The sequence below is a fragment of the Haemaphysalis longicornis genome, unplaced genomic scaffold (genome assembly GCF_048455015.1).
Source record: "Haemaphysalis longicornis isolate Haplotype H1 unplaced genomic scaffold, Haemaphysalis longicornis Haplotype H1 scaffold_1, whole genome shotgun sequence".
Taxonomy (NCBI): domain Eukaryota; kingdom Metazoa; phylum Arthropoda; class Arachnida; order Ixodida; family Ixodidae; genus Haemaphysalis; species Haemaphysalis longicornis.
In genome coordinates, this window is record NW_027526203.1 from 258,011,089 (window position 1) to 258,027,377 (window position 16,289).

The 16,289-nt window shown below is 46.2% G+C and overlaps 1 protein-coding gene and 2 non-coding genes across 3 annotated transcripts in view; 1 reads left to right on the top strand and 2 right to left on the bottom strand.

The window, feature by feature from the left end:
- Positions 1-16,289, top strand: part of LOC144144810 (O-acyltransferase like protein-like) — a 125,914-nt gene that overhangs the window by 32,697 nt on the left and 76,928 nt on the right. The window lies entirely within an intron of this gene.
- Trnaa-ugc (transfer RNA alanine (anticodon UGC)) lies at positions 2,065-2,136 on the bottom strand. The gene has a single exon. It is a non-coding gene; the product is annotated as a tRNA-Ala (tRNA).
- On the bottom strand, positions 2,360-2,431 carry Trnaa-ugc (transfer RNA alanine (anticodon UGC)). The gene has a single exon. It is a non-coding gene; the product is annotated as a tRNA-Ala (tRNA).

Here is a 16,289-nt window from a genome sequence, read left to right on the forward strand (position 1 = left end):
ATTACCTACACACATCTGGTTCCCACGCAAAGCATGTGACGCCGCAGCAGGATTTTCGCGAGCCTTTACGTCTGGCTGGCCATGGTTATAGCGCGATTACCTCGCCTAAAAAAAGGCCACCGTAACCCGCCGGTCTGTGAGGCCTTTCCTTAGTGGTTGTGACGCAGGCTCCCTGAGCGCCCACGGCGCCGGTCGCCCGAAGCCTTTTTATAGGCACGCCAGGCACAGCGAAGCGGCTGGCTAGAAGTCCTTTTTTTTTTTTTTTTTTTTTCCGTTCTATTCGGCTCAGCGAACATGCAGGTAACCGCAACTCTGAGCGTACTACGCCGCCAGGAAGTATGAAGACGGTCCGTACTGTGACGAAATGTGCGTTACCGCGATCTTCGACGCCCCTTTCCCTCCCAAAAGATACCTCGATGACCTGCAGCGACCGCTACCGCGCCGCACTTGAAAGAGCCGCGATCAGAGGCCCCGCACTCCGTAACGGCTGGCTGCAGCCTCGTCGACTCATAAACTGACAAGTGCTTGTTTGCGCAGTCTTTCTAATGGGCAGGTACGTTGGCCCGAGTCTGTTTTACTGCCGAGCCTCTCTTTCCTTTCTTGCAATTCTCCCAGTCCTTCGGTCGTGAGCACGAACGTTGGTCTCAAAAATAAGGCGGCACGCGAAGAACTATTTTTTTTATATTTTTTTCTTTCCTACGACGGAGAGGCCAGAAAGGGTTTAGGAAATGATTTGCGCTTCGTTAGAAAATTATGGGGCTGAGCGACAAAACCGCAGCGTTTCTTTTAACGCCGTGATAATCGTGTTCCTCGAGTGGCGTTAAAAGAAACCTGTACTTTTCACCCCCAAAATACTTTAAACGGAAGTAGTAGCGATCAGGAAGTGAAACAGAGAACTCGTGAGTAGAAACAGATGCCCACTGTGAAAAGGCAGCAGTCCTTCCTTCGCACAGTTGCCTCTGCACGGTCGCTGCGGAGTTGGGCTGTCCTGAAAAGAATAAGGAAACTGCCATGTGATTATGCACCCATAATTAATTTTTTAGCGTTACCTGCAGCCACGACCCGCGACAACGGTTACTGCACAATAGCATATGCAAGTTCATGGGGCAGCTACCACATTGTGTCAACACGCTGGTTTCTTAATTTGTCTTTTTGTCTTAGTATGTAATAAGTGGCTTAATAAGTCTAAACTTAATAATATGCCTCCAAGTACGCGAAACGCAACGTAATTTTATAATGAGCGAATGCATCGCGGCAAGGCTTTACTGTAAAATGTTTTATAATGTCACCATGAGTATCTCTAACAATATTCGTACGCTTTGATTTCCACAGTAGTAAAGACGACGGCATGTACAGTCGCCATCGAAAAAACTCGATTTGAGTGAGCGTTTGATGACGACGCTGGCGACATAAAACGTGTAAACGTGGGAAACTGTATAGGTGTTAACTGGGCTATTTCGGCCTATTTTCGGCTATTCGCGGAGGGCGTACTTACGGTATATCTACTAGAGCTGACGTTGTACTGGGTGCCAATAAGTGAGAAAGCTGGCGCAGTTTTATGAAGCACAGTGTAGCGCATCAATATGTCATAAAAGAGAAAAATACCCACTCAAATAGACGCCACGTCACGCGTACTTCTTTCTTTATTCCTAGAGAAGTTTGCTTATTTTGTAGCAGTGCTTCTTTCTTGGTGCCTCTTGCTCCTGCGAAGGGCGTTATATGCCGTAAAAGCTCGGTAATTCGAACCTCAAGGGGAAGCCATCTGAGTTCGAATGAATGAAAGTTCAAACTGGTGAAAGTGGCAAATAGCAACAGAGCACTGTGATTGGGGAGCAGGAGGGCATGTCAACGATTTGATGCTCGAAAAAGTTCGTGATTGCAGTCTGGTTTTTATTCTTGAATGCGACGGCTAGCACATAGAGAAATCATTTAGACGTTGCTGGATAGGTACATGGCGGAATAATTCCTCAAAATCTCCAAACCATGATTCGTTTATATTTTGTGGCACCTGTACAAGGACAGACCTAGCAGTCGCTATCGCACAAAAAAAAGAAAAAAATTTGCTGGAGGTGCCGGGGATCGAACCCGGGGCCTTTCACACGCAAAGCGAACGCTCTACCACTGAGCTACACCCCCGGGGCGAAGAGGAGTCACCGTATATGGTTAATTGAGACGGCTGAATTGTCGACGCCTGTGAAGTGAGAATGACTTCCTCGAAAAGTCATTTAGACGTTGCTGGATAGGCACATGGTGGAATAATCCCCTCGAAATCTCCAAACCGTGCTTCGGTTACTTTTTGCCGGGGCACCTGTATAAGGTCAAACCAAGCTTTCGCTATCACACACAAAAAAGGAACTTCTGGAGGTGCCGGGGATTGAACCCGGGGCCTTTCACATGCAAAGCGAACGCTCCACCACTGAGCTACACCCCTCGTGCGAAGGTGAATTACCGTATATGGTTAATTAAGACGGCTGAATTGCCGACGCCTGTGAAGTAAGACCAGGGGCTCAATTCTCTAAAACGAGGGGCCGTCGTTTTGAAACGACGCGGTAGCGCTATGCAAATGCATGTATTCTCGGGTTGGGGCGCCGCTTGGAGGGCCGGCGACAGAGCGAAAATTCCTGATTGGAAGCACGGTTGCAAAAGCGCAAAGCGACACGCAATACGGCGTGTCGCCCTTATATACAGTGCAGCAGGTCGGCTCGCGCCCTCGATTGCCGGTGACACGGCGCATACCCTCGAGATGCACATTGCGCTTCGCTTTTGTAGCTTCATGCCCAAAGCGCGTTCTGTTAAGTACTACGTTTCGCAATGCCGGTGATCGACCGTCTGATGACTGGCGTTTTCGCAGCAGCCACCGAGTGCCAGGCACTCTGCTTGCAGGGCGCATCTGTCATCCGCGGGGAGGAAGAGAGAGTTTATTGTACGGGTAATATTTACATGCATGGCGAAGTTTTGCCTCTCAACTGAGGGCACAGGCCGGGCCGAGGGTAGGGAAGAGCAGTGAAAAGAAGGGCGGTGAAAAACAGGTGATGCACAGAGTTTATACAGACTATATACAAACTATATACATACACAAGCACGCGCACACACACACATTCAAAGAAAAAAGTTACAGGTGACATCTACGTAGGTCTTGAGATGAATGACGCAATAGCGTTACTTCGACGTGGAGGGAGCATTTTGTACTGAAGTTCGTGCATTTACCATTTATGCTTTCCAACAACTGCAGTTCAGCGACAAGGGCTAGGGTAGCTGCCACGATTTTTAGTCGCTGCGGCACTGGGAAAGCAGAGACCACGGAGCAAGATGGCAGAGACCATTTACGCTTTTATGAGCGTGAAAGATGGCGGCTGCGGGGTGTGGTCAGTTTCAGAAAGATGACAATGTGAGTGTGTCAAAGTTGTTGGTCTCTAGCACCGTAGCTTGCCGGAACGTTTTTTTGATAACACACACGCAGAGAGAGAGAGAGAGAGAGAGAGAGAGAGAGAGAGAGAGAGAGAGAGAGAGAGAGAGAGAGAGAGAGAGAGAGACCTTTATTGAGTCAGATTTAATGCAAATTTGAGAACAGGTGGTAAAGAGAAGGGAGACTGCAAGTGTGGAGCCCGAAGTCCAGGGCCCCAGCATCAGCTGATGCTGGTCTTTTGGTGACAAGCTGGCCAGGACAGCCTCGTATGTGTCGATGTAAGTGTAATATGCGATCACTGAATTGTTCACCCCTGAGCATATCCTTCATATGACCAGGTTGCGTAAAGAGAGGACTGCTTCCCCGTTTTTAGCACACCTTAGGTTAATGTTACACGCCTCCTACTAACCTCTTCGCTCATCTGGACTTATCTGTTAGCTCATCTGAATATATCTGTTAGTTTGTGTCCCGCCAAGGGTTTGCGATTCATCGGCGTTGAGATCCTCGTGTGGAACGGGGAAAGAGGTGCAGGATGACGAGACGTTCTCAGTATTTTTCGAGGAGGGAAATGTGGCAGTCGTTGTCAAAAGGGAGCTCGGTGTGCAAATTTTCGTGGACCTTCACCTGCCGCGTCGTTCCATTCCAGAGCCTTTTGATCGGGTCTCCTCCCCCAAGAATATGAAAATTCCTTCACTATCACCGAAGCTGCGCGAGATGAAAAATCGCGCATAATCGTTTCCTCTGAACTCGACCGCGGATAACGCGACAAAAGCTCCGGGCTTTCTCAAAAAAAAAAAAAAAGAGGGGGGGGGGGGGGGGGGGGTGTCGTGGCGTTCTCTTCGGCGGCCTTCGATATATCACAGGCCGGAGAGTTTTCTTCTTTTCTCCGCAATGTGGAGGAGTCTATTTCCAGTCTCGTGCAACAAAAAAGCAGGTATCGCTGTCTGCTCGCAAGCAAGCGCGCTCAGGCTGATAGGGTGTTTTTGAAGCAATAAACGATTGTTGTCGAGTGCTCTCGTTGAAAGGGAAGTTTGAGTTCGTCACTCGAACTCTGCGCGCACTCAAAACACAAAAGAAACGCTAAAACTGTTCGCACAAGTTCAGGCATAGAAAATGTTGATGTACAGCGCCGACGACGGCTGATCGTCACATGAAATGTGAGAAATAAGCCGTGTAGTTGACCAGCGATAGCCAATAGGACAGCCGCCGCACAAATGACGTCATTTCGGCGGTGCCAGTGGTGCATAATGAGAGAAATTAAAGATAGCGCGGTTGAGTTTTCCACATCTTTCACAGCGATTTTCGTACTCACCGCTTCACATGCACGTGCAATGCTCAGGTATTCCTGGCAGTGTAATCTAAACGTCGCGCAGGTTTATTTGCAAAGAGTGTTGCAGGGTCCCTTTATCAACTCTCATCAAGCTTTTAGGTGCTATGTCTGCAGCCATGAGACTAATGGAATTTTGCGCGTGTGTAACGATGTTTAAGCATTTATTTGATAGTTCCGCCAGACGGATATTGCCAAGAAGATTTCCGCTTTTCCGTTCCTGTGTGTAGGCGGGCAATGAAGTCACAGCTATTGCCACGGTAGTCCACTGCGACAATTGTTGTCTTCGTCCATTCGAGCGTCCCGGAGATGGCGTATGCTGTGTTTTCGTAGTTTTGGAGCTTTTGCAGACGGAATTTGAGGCTACTTCCTCGTGTAGGTTTCGGTCTATATTTTTCGGAAGTGGGAGGGCTTTTATGAAAATCCGTCGGATCGGGGATATATCAATCATGGCGTCCAGACGTTTTCTCTCTGAAGCTGCGGCATATATTTCGTAGTATATAGCTAGTCCCATTTCTTCGCCAAGGCTACTTTTGAGCTAGGAGAGTGACTTCTCTGTGACCCCTGAGAGTGACCCCTCGTCTGTATATTTTAAGAATTGTACTTCTCTTCAACGGCAAATAAACTTCCCTTCTTTCTTTTCTTCTTCTCTGTCATGTTCAAAGTTATTATAAGACACAATTTAGGACCTGCGCGGTGATCATAAAACTTGAGAGGTAGGACTGCCCTATATGCTTTTGAGGCAACGGCACCTATTTGGCTGTCTTCAGTGCGGGTAAGTTTCTGGTACGGCAAGCTGACCGATATCCGGGTCATGATTAGTGCCTACATCAGTTTTGTCGTTTCCTCTTTTATTCATGCTCTTCCCCTATATCGGCGTTTTACAAATGTGGGAGAAATGTCCAAATATTTCCTGTATTTTGGCCACTGTGTGATCGGCTCCGCCGTTTCTCTATAGGAACCTGTCGATCATTCTTACGTGACTGTTTTATGAAATCATATGCTGACCTATTTTTAGGTTTTGTAAATTGGCAGTGTGGCGCCATTCATCTGTTGCTTGACAGAGCTTGCGCTGGGGACCAGGCCGCGAGAAATTTGAAAAATCATTCAGAAATTCTTGTAATTAGGAGCCACACAGCACACGATTTTATTTTTATAATGACACATCTTATTGCGTTTCTGGTTGTAATCTTGATTTATCTGGATTTTAGAGAGCCTGGCGCTAATATTTTGCACCTTTTTTTATGTAGGTGACTCAATTTTAGCCAGCGCCGGTATTATTATCGTTTGGAGAGGCGCTTTAGGGGTGGCGTAAGTCATAGAGTTTCTTACAATATACACTAGAGAGGAATCTGGCGCTAGCGTCTATGCGGCTCACATCAAGGCCGTCTGTGTATTCACGGACCGCCATTATACATCGCGCTCGCCTTAGTTTCATCATTGGCTTGGATTGAAACGCTTTAGTGGCCGTATATTCGAACACAGTGCCACAAAAACGCAAAAAATGGTGTGTTATTATATAAGTGCAAAATAAAACGGGCTGTTTTAAAGCTAAGGAAAATGTAAGTAAAGCGTATTTTGGCAGGAACGGTTGTGCCTGCTATTCTGCAGGCCAAGCTGGCAGTTAAAAACAATGTTAATCGTTTTGGGGGAAACTCATTAGAGACTTAGTTTATTAATTTTACGTTTATTTCAGATAGTAAGTTGTTTGAAGAGTTTGGAAAGCTTTTTTAGCGTGCCCATGAAAACGTCGTCTTCGCGGTGAACTGGTGCACCGACCGTCAGCTACAGTATAACAAAACTTGTTCCTGGGCGAGTTTCTTCATGGTTGAAGAAAAAAGAAAACGTGGCGTTAAACAGTCGCGGACGAAGAGAAGATAGGACAGATACAGGCGCCCGTATCCATCGTATCTTGTCTTGGTCCAAGTACGTTATGTTTCTTTTTTTTTTTTTTTTCGTCAGCTACAGCGTTCGCGGAGGCATATTGCGTGCTCAGTCATACGTCCTTCGACTGCGGCATGACCAACGTCAGGTACGATCACGCACTGACTGCCTTTTCACCGAACACAGCTGCCAGAAGACAGGAGGATTTCGGCTTCCTCGTAGCTCGTAGATGTGGTAACGCATAGTGAAGAAAGCAAATCCCCCCAAAACCGCTTAAGAATCCAATTTTCATGCCAAGCCCAAGCCAAAAGCGGGGTTCTTCCCGTAACCCCCCACGACAACATGGATTCCCAGGTGCAGCTTCCTCTGTATTATACTTACTAAGAAACTCTTTGGCGTAAGTCGAGGGCACGCCTGCCAACCGTGCCTGCCGAGCATGCGACTACCCATTGCGCGGGCGAACCTCACTGCGCAGGCGCGGCGCCTGCTTATATGGCGTATCTTTTCGTTCGTCTAGGCCGAGCGTCCGTAGAGTTTCTTACAATATAGACTAGAGAGGAATCTGGCGCTAGCGTCTATGCGGCTTATATCAAGGCCGCCTGTGTCGTCATGGGCCTCCATTATACCATACACCCGCCGTCATTGGCTTGCATAGAAACGTTTTAGTGGCCGTATATTCGAACACAGTGACACAAAAATGCAAAGAATGGTGTAGTGGAAAATAAAGCAGGCTGTTTTAAAGCTAAGAAAAAATGACGTAAAGCGTATTTTTGCGGAACGGCTGTGCCTACTATTCTGCAGACCAAGCTAGTGGTTAACAACAGTGTTAATATTTTGGGGAAAACTCATTAGAGACTCTTATTTTATTATTGTACCATTATTTCAAATAATAAGTTGTTTAAAGAGCTTGGAAATGTTTTTGAGCGTGCTTACGAAAACGTCGCCATCATAGTGAACCGGTGCACCGACCGCCAGCTACACTTTAACAAAACTGGTTGCTGAGCGAGTTACTTCGATCATACTTGAAGAAAAAATAAAACGTGGAGTTAACTAGTCGTGGACGAAGACAAGATAGGACAGGTACAGCGCCCCTATCTGTCGTTTCTTGTCTTCGTCGAAGTACGTTTGGTTTCTTTTTTTTTTCCTTCGTCAGCTACAACTTTCGCGGCGGCTTATTACCCGCTCAGTCATGCATTCCTTCGGCACGACCAACGTTCGGTACGGTCACGCACTGCCTGCTCTTCGACCGAACACGCAGTTGCCACTGGTCACGGCTACCACAGAACAGGAAGGATTTCGGCTACTTCGTAGCTCGTACACGTGCTAATGCATAGTGAAGAAAGAAAATAATAAAAAAAAAACGCTTAATAAACCGATTGTCATGCAAGCCCAAGCCAGAAGCAGGGGTTTTCCCATATCCCCCCACGACGACATGGATTTCCAGGTGCAGTTTCCTCTCTACTTACTAAGAAACTCTATGGTAGTATCATTGTTCTCCTTCCCACTATCTAGTTGTCACTGCTCTGTGCTCCCGATTCGGGCAAGCCATCGTATCTGGATGGCTCAGTTGTAGTTTCCTGTTAGCATAGATGACGTACTTCCGCGGACGCTTCATGAGCACGGTTGATAGTGGACGGCTAGCAGGCACGGAAAAATAGAGAAATGAGCGTAATAACACTATCGCGTTAAAAAAAGAAACAGGTGGATTGGTAGGAGGGTGGGTTTAGCCTTTGACAGTTCAGAGGCTGGTGTTGAGGCCCGCCTCCTAGAGGTATGGGATGAGGAGTCTGAATGCCTCTCGGTGCAGCATGAGGGGCCCCCGAGGATCCAGGATGTCCTCTGCAGTGCTCGATGATAGGCTGATTCGAGCGAGTAACTAGTGGAAAGGGCAAGAAGACGCTGCTTGTTGCGAGCCTTGCCCGGGAAACCTGTATCCCGCAATATCTTGATTCCCCTTGCTGCGCTATTGTAGCTGCGCGGCGACCGGGTTTACATGCTTTATTCCAAGATTTAGCCACATCTCGATCCACCCCACGCTGACGCATTGACTTTGCTACGACTCCCGAGTGCAGACAGTTGTTTACGTGTCTTCGACACGATAGAAACTGGGTTCGCTACGAATAAGTCGCAGCCATGTAAACGCGGCGCTAAAACCGGAAGTCAACACCCGTTGTTTAAAAAATGTTGTAGACGCCGCTAGCGAGTTAAAAGCAGGAATATTTGACAGAAACAAGACTGGGCATAAGTGGGGGACCAACCAAATTAAAACTAATCGAAGTTACTCAAAAGGAATAAAAATGAATTAGGAAGGGAAGGAAGGCAAAGCAAATCAAGGGAAAATAATTAGAATTAGGAAGGATTAAAGTGAAATAAAGTTGTTGACTAAGTGAATTGTATGCCAAATTGAATTAAGATTAAGTAATAGAATGCCAAATAAAATTGAGGGGTATCAATGTGAATACAGAATAATGAAAGAGAATTAGGAAGAATCAAAGTGTATAAAGTGAATGACAAAGTAAATTAAGAAACATCAAAATGAATTGAAATAGATTAAACGGATATACGGGAATCAAAGGGAAATAGGAAGGCAAAGTGAATAAAGGGTAATCAAAGGGACTTAAGATAAGTGAAAGTAAACTAGGAAGAATCAATATGATTTTTTTTATTTCAGTAACCTAAAGGCCCGTCAGGACATTACATAGAGGGTGTGGTTATACAACCCTATTGCAAGGTGTGTTAATTAATTAATTAATTAATAATATTGGTGAATATTGTAAATAATAATTAATTATATAATTTATATTTTTAAATACATTATTATGGATTACTAAGTGAATGAAGGTATATCAAAGGGGAGGAAGCGGAATAAAAATACATAAAGTGAAGATGAATTAAAAGGAATATTCAAAGAAATAAAGTGAGTGACTATGTCAACTAAGGCGAATCAAAGTGTCTCAAAGCGAATTTCAGGTGGCTGACTAAGCCTTTAATATGGATGACTCGTAAGTGAAGATGCATGAATAGGCGATAAATTGGACGAATGAATGGTCTAAAAGGAATGATTAAGGCCAGCTAACTAAAGCCTATAAGTGTACATTCATTAAATAATAACAACTCACTGATTAAGGAGGGTGACTAAGATAATTAAGCATAATAATAAAGGTGAATAAATAAATAATAATTAAAGAGGAATTCTCGTTAATTCGAAAGTGTAACCACCTAATTACTTCGCACAATTACCTTGGCCATCCCATATTTCATGTTATCCCCCTGAAATGACTATGTCATACACTTAGGCCGCTCAGTCACCACCTTAATTTGTTCAGACATCGCCTTTAATTGCTCAGTAATTCATCTTAATTTACTTAGTAATTCATTTGCAATCACTGTGATTCCCTTTGATACATTTTTTGTTCCCTATAATTCATCTTAACTCTCTGCCATCCACTCTTCTGACTTTATTTTTTCTTTGGTTCCTCTTATATCGATTTAATTTGCTGTGATTCTTCTCATTTCACTGTGATATATGTTAATCCGCTTATCTGTCTACTTTATTTTGTTTTGATTCGTCGTTTTCATTTTCATTCTGCATAATAATTGACACTGATTACTCTTAATTTGCTATGTCTCCCTTCCCAAAGTCAGTTTGATCCCTGTTAATCCTCTTTGATCCATTTTAACCGATATTGGTATACCTTAATTTATTCTGTCATACATTTATTGTTCTCAGTTCACCTTTACCCACCTTAATTCATTTGATTCGTGGCAATTCACATTGATTCATCCTAATTTATATTGATTCCTCTTAATTTGCTGCGCCTTCCGTCCTAATTCACCTCGAACCGTGTCAATTAACTTCGATTCTACTGAATCCGCTTTGATTTCCCTTATTCATCCAGCCATGTCAGTCATGCTTTGGCTCCCTCTAACTGCCCTTAAAGGAGTCCTGAAAGGCGTTTTGAGCACATTAAACGAACAAACACACTCGTTAGGTTGGGTGGTCAACGTAATCTGCACTAAGTATAAATCTTTTACGTGCAGCGGAAAGCTCACACTTTCGGTGCAGTGTTTGCCGCCCCTTTCCCACCCTTTCCTACGTATTTTTGGACACCGCCATGTAAACGTATGTACGTCATCGATTCTCCCGTGTGCGTCACGAAGCAGAGCTTCTGCTATTGGGAGGCTTTTTTCTCGCACTTACGGCGTAGAGAATTCGGGTCGTATGCGCAGCATCGGCGGGTCGCCACGGCACTTTTGGTTAATATGCGCTTCCTGCAGCACGTTTACACGCTATCGTGTTCGTCAGTATTTACCTTTTTAGTTTATTGCCACGCTTCTAGTTAAGGCGCGCTCACACAAGGTCAACACAACGACGACTTGACGACGACGCCGACTTCCGAATTGCCAGACCGCGTTGTCACACGACGCCCACGGCAACACAAACATGTTAGCCGGGTCGGCCGACTGGTCGGCCGACGGGTTGTCGGGACTCGATCGATAAACGAAAACTGCGCCCCGATATCGTAATGCATGCAGCTCTGTTTTGTTAGTTTCTAGAGTGTAATAAACAGTGCAAGGTCAACGAAGCGCACATGCGCTTCGCATGTTGGCTTACGACGCGTCGGCCGTGCACTTAATTCGGTGACTTCCGTTTCCTCGGAGCTGTATACTGCATATGCGTGTGCGGCCGGCACACTTGTATAAAAAACGAAGTCAGTCAGTTAAATGCAGAAGAGTTACGGAAGGTTTATAAGGCCCGGCCGGCCGGGCCCGGCCGGCCCGGTCGCAGCCCGGCGCACACTCCCGAAGCAGCGCAGTTGCTTGTGATGAGCTATGGTGCACAGGGAACCTTACTGCACCAGCGCTATTCAAGGAGTGTTGCGTTTACCAGCCAAGAATTCTCTAAACCAGGTACGAAACATTGACGCAAGACACGAAGGGTGGGTGTCAATCAACTGCACATTATATTTCCCTAAACCCACCCGTTTTGCCGCGGCGCAGTGGTTCCAATGTTGCGCGCGCCTCGTCAACGTAACGGGTTTCAATCCCGGCAAGGTGTTGTTTTTGTTTTCGTGGTGGTTTTTTAAGTGGCATGGTTTGCGTATCCTATTCGCGAAATGAAAACAAAGCTTTTTGATTTAACTAGGAAACTACTATTTCACATGTCAATACATCCTTCAAGTCCTTGGCATGATTTGTTCCGTTTCGAACTCGTGCTTTGTATATAAAAAAATTCACTCGTACTGTCATGGAAATAAATACTGATGTTTGTATTTTGCAAAATTGGCGTGTCTTTATATAGACTAAACAGTTTCCTTCCATCCTCTTAAACAAGACACAAAATAGGCTTGGGGGGGGGGGGGGGGCGATGTAAGACCATGGCCGGCAACCAAGCCGCCTACATATCGCAACTGACAGCAGAGAGCACGCAAAAAATGAACAAAGGGCATTTTAGAGAGAAAAGGCCTCTAGGCCATCAGGCGAAAGAGCGAAGTTTGGGTTAATTGTTTTGTGCAATCATATGCATGGTCGAACGAAGGGGCATTCGCGGCCCCAAAGCTTATTCACACTGCTGTTCCGAGACCACTCGTAATATCTCTTACGGTGTACTTCGCTAATCGATAAACGCAGGCACGCATAGGAGTTTCCGGGAAAGTGGGGTGATCGAATGCACGACACACGCTAAAATAAGACCCTGCGCCGTATCGTGAAACCCTTCGGCTGCTTTTTTGTTACCGTGATAAATGTTTAGAACCGTTGGGAAGGACGAAATGAAATACTACTACTGCCTTTGTACGAGCGTGCACGGAGTCACCACAACACGACCAAGCGCGACATTGGCGCGAACGAGCGGCCAGTTAAGCAATATATAAACCAATGTCGGCTCGAAACGCATGTACGTGCCCATTCTAACAAAATTTGAGGCGATGTTTTAGCCATTCGTTCACATATTTCAGACTCCATACGTACTAACACATGTCGTCGCCGCGCCCGCGCGTCCGCGCAGTGAATCTGACAGGGTCGTTTTCTTGGCGCGCGATCTTTCGGCGTGGTGCGGAAGCGTGAAATTCCCGCCACATAATCCTTCCGTCAGATTTTCCAGCCGTGAGCATAGTGCGGGATTCATAAGCAGAATGATAAATAAAAAAAAACGGCGCAAACGGAGCGCAGGAAGTCAGACGGCCCCGTCCAAAATATATGCTTGAGACGCAGTACTATCGCAGTAGCAGACGCGGGGAACCGGGTGTTGTCGCAGACGTTATCGAGAAGCGAGGAATCATGGGTAATATCCGAGCGGAGCGCTCGCGCGGTGCCAGGAGAAAGCGAAACGAGGGGGAAACGCGCCGTGGGCGAGAATGCGCTGTTTTGATTTGCAATTACTCGATTGATACTCATGTATCTTTCACAAATTTCTTGAAGGAGGTGATTACTATAGCATTGATTTATGTGAAGTTGTGAACACCCATGCATCGGCGAAACCTCTTTCAGGGCCCTTTAACTCGCTGGAGACGTTCAAAATCATTTTTATGCTGTGATTGTTGACCTATTTCCGCTCATGGACTTGTAGGTCGACTGTTCGATGAGACGCAAGGCTTTCGCCTTATTAAGTTATGATGGTAACACTGATGTGCACCAGCAGCTATTTCCATGTTCGCGGGAACATGCACATTATGGCACCCAACCATCCGTTCACGTTCCGTTCAGTGCGTTCGCTGACCTTTTATGTCGATAAAAGCCGATAAAAGCCAATGAATGATAAAATCAGCTCTAGGAAATCCAACCGCCATTAGAGCGGTGTAGCAGCTATTGGCCGCCTTAATTTCATTTGCAGCAACACACGCATTCGGTAGCCAGTTAAAACTAATTGCCACAAAAGCAAAGCAGAAACGGAAGGCGTCTCTGCTGCGACGAGCAAATCACGCACTGCCGCTACCTGCTGGCGATAACTATAGCTTTCACAGTGCTTCCACGCGCGAAGGAAAGAGTGAAAGCGCTTATCGGAAGTGTTGCAGAGTTCTTTCAATCGAGCCATTGTCGCCAATAATTACGTTGGTTAAAATCCCATGAGTAGTACCTGTGCTACACGGCGACTTTCAATTGACAATTGAACGCTCGCCTGCAAGTGCGCCCTGCGTATTTACAATGGGACACTTGATAGACATTTGGTTCAACGGCCTTCCGAAGGCCTTTGAAACGGCCGTGTAGCACAGGTGTAAGCCACCGGCGGTACACGACCTTCCAGTTTTGAATGATGGTAAAGTGGAGTGGTTGAAGCGCAGCAGTGCTGTTCGGTGGGGAGTACTCGACCCGCACATTGCTTAAAACGGGCATCGACGAGGTGTCGGGAGCAATTGTCCACAATAAAAAGAGTCGTCCTTTGAACTGAAGATGCTGCGTTGAATTGATTAAAACAAAAAACAACTCCGGGTACAGTAATCAAGTTCGCTTAACTGAAATATCCGCTAATCTGATATTCGTTTAACTGAGAGATTTTTCCATTGGGCTCCAAAGAAATTCGCCAGGAATTTTTATGTTTGTTATTCTGTAATATTCGCTAAACCAATCTTCCCACGAGTGAGAATTTACTGTACAAGCTTGCTAACATGGGCGAAAAGGCGGGGATAGTTCTGCAGACCAGTATTTAAAAAGTTTAATAACTTGAAGACACGATTTTCTGTATATGTTGATTTTATATTTCCCCTCCAGCGTTACTCATCTCCTGCGATGATTTTGCTGGGTATTTAAATATGTTTTGTCCCCCCCTCCCTCCACCCCCCCCCCCCAAAAAAAAAAACGCTACTCACCTGCTCTAAAGACACGGAAGTTCAAAAAAAAAATGTATACAGCCCTGTGCGAACTCCAATGATGACACTTTTTACTTGGCGTGCACAACAGCGCCTCGCTTAAATTTGTTCTCCCTGGCTTTCCAGTTTTATGTAAGGAAAAGTATTAAACATCTTTACAATGCGATTTTTTTATTCGAAAGTTTGCCCTGCGGCATAATAGATGTAGGCGCTTACAGAAACACGAACAAGTTAGTTTCGTGTATAAAGTTCAGGAGTTGTCGGTGACACGGTCCATGCACCCAGCGTTGCAGGTCAGGAGGGCGGCCAGGGTGGAGACCGATTGCACGAAGGTGCCGCAGGCGGACTTGATGCAATCCCGGGCAGGCCCAGAGCAGGTGCTGCACATTCACGTCCCCAATGGCAGTGGCGCAGAATGGACAGGTGGATCCGTATGGGCCGCGGTATTGCGATGGCCAGGAGGCAGTCACGGACGGCGTAAGGGCCACCCCAACGCGTAATCTCCGCAGCGCTACCTCCTCTCGGCGAGTTAAGTCGCCAGGGAGGTTTGAACCACACGGTAGTATGAGTGCTCGTGTGGTGCGCCGAAAATTTTCCTTTTGTCGTTTCAAATGCCCGCGAGCGTCTTCAAGGAAAGGTAGTAGTGGCCGCATGACGGTGCTCGCGCGGCTAGCTGAGTCTGCCTCCGTATTAGCATTCTTATGTGAGTCAATCCCACTTTTGGTCTGCATCCGTATCTGTACAGCCGTCCTCCCGCTGCAGGCCCTCATTTTGACATTCAAACCAGCTATAGGGGTTGGACAAAGTAGATTTTACTCGTCAACAGTAACTTCTCACACCAGCGAAACAATGCTGATAACACCACATCGATAATCATCATAACTTCGGCCTGCCTAACTTTCTTGAGGTGCAGTGAGACACATTTCTTGTTTACAATCACTCGAGCTACTTTTCTATACACATACAACTTCGCTCACGGAGTAGCCTAAGTACAATGATTTTATGATTGCGTACGCTTGCAAAACATTGTAATTCAGTGCAGATACATTCGCGTTGTGCCACGATGTCGAAATCTGAGGCAGATGAGCCCAATGTATAAATGTACTCAAACAAATGCGAAATCATTTCAACGGAGAATCACCCAGTAATTTCAGCCGCAATGTATGTTTCAATCGGTCATTCTTCCAATGCTGCTGTGTCCCCGTCTCTTTGCCTAATTTTTATTTATTTTGTGTGTGTGCGTGCCTGCGTGAGTTTTCATGGTAGATATATACCTTGCGTGGTGCAGAAAGGTGCATCGACGATAACATCAAAGCCGTGAGCTTTACCAGTGGCGGCAAGGAAAGTTCCATGCATAAAACGGCCTACGGAAGGACTGAATTTAGAGTGCTACAGAGGTATTTACTGCCACTACGTTGTTGCTGTTCATTAAGCAAATCCGTACCTGAAGGTAGCCGCTCGCGTGCACGGCTAAGGTCACAGAAGAGCCATTCGATGCTTTGAAGGACTCTGGTTATATGAATGGAGGAATGAATTCAGAGATCACGCGAAGGAGCGTGTGCCAGAGACACGCGTCGATGACAACGTAGCAGTTGGCACGCACGGCGCAACACATCACGTAGCGTGCGGCGAAGCCGACCAAGCCATCGTAAAGAGCATTGCAGGAGACGGCGAGTCGTCCCCCGGCAATTAATTCGCTGCAGTCGACGAAGGCTTTCTCTTCAGTCCGCTTTGAAGGCATCCGAGAGTATAGAGTAGTCGGCTCCTTTTAAAATGAGTGCATATTCTATACCGACACCCATAATTTGCCCCCTTTTGTACTGATTAGGTATCTTGCATCATGAGCACCTCAAAGGAAATGGAGTTA